At 47.4% G+C, this 756-nt stretch overlaps 1 non-coding gene across 1 annotated transcript; it reads left to right on the top strand.

Annotated features, from left to right (window-relative positions):
• Nucleotides 1-464: 464 nt before the first annotated feature.
• On the top strand, nucleotides 465-537 carry TRNAK-CUU (transfer RNA lysine (anticodon CUU)). The gene has a single exon. It is a non-coding gene; the product is annotated as a tRNA-Lys (tRNA).
• The last annotated feature ends 219 nt before the right edge of the window (nucleotides 538-756 follow it).

Raw genomic sequence — 756 nt, 5'->3', positions numbered from 1 at the left:
AGAAAAATCAAAGGTCATGATATAGTATAGTGTAGAAACTAAAACCAAGATAGATGCATGCATGAATCTGCTTACCATAACCACAGTTTGACGGTACTGTAGGAATAGCAGTGGACCGGGGCGGGGGCAGGGGACAAGGTTCCCACCCCCGCCCGGTCACAAAATCTGGATCTCCAACCCCGCTTCCATCCCTGCACGGGTTTGTATTTTAAACTCCACCCCTGCCTCCATCCCTGGTCCAAACGGGGGTAAGGCGGTGCGGGGCCTCGTTTTACCTCGGTCCATTGCCATCACTTAGAAGGATTGGGGACGGGGGAAAGCGTAAGTCCATCCCCGTTTCATATCCTTCATTCCTGGTCCAAACGGGGCGAGGCGGAGATCCGTTTTTCCCCGGTCCACTGTCGTCCCCAGAAGGAATTTAGTATATAGATAAATATTATTGTTATATCAACCAGATGCAAGTGGCCCGTCTAGCTCAGTTGGTAGAGCGCAAGGCTCTTAACCTTGTGGTCGTGGGTTCGAGCCCCACGGTGGGCGATATTTTTTTAACTTAATTCGCACTACTTTGGCTTCTTAAACGTTGTTTTATTTTATTTTATTTTAAATTTTCTTGGCTGAGCCATCAACTGTTCGGGTTTGGGTTGGATACTAAAGATCCGATTGTATAGGTTGATTGTATTTGTAGAGTTCCGGTTGGGTAAGGGTTTTCCATATGCAGATCACAGTTTGGACCCACTTTCCAGTTATGCAACATCC

Source organism: Nuphar pumila, chromosome 13 (genome assembly GCF_984573655.1).
Source record: "Nuphar pumila chromosome 13, dmNupPumi1.hap1.1, whole genome shotgun sequence".
Taxonomy (NCBI): domain Eukaryota; kingdom Viridiplantae; phylum Streptophyta; class Magnoliopsida; order Nymphaeales; family Nymphaeaceae; genus Nuphar; species Nuphar pumila.
The sequence above is the reverse complement of the archived record's forward strand: the minus strand, read 5'-3'. Positions and strand labels throughout refer to the sequence as shown.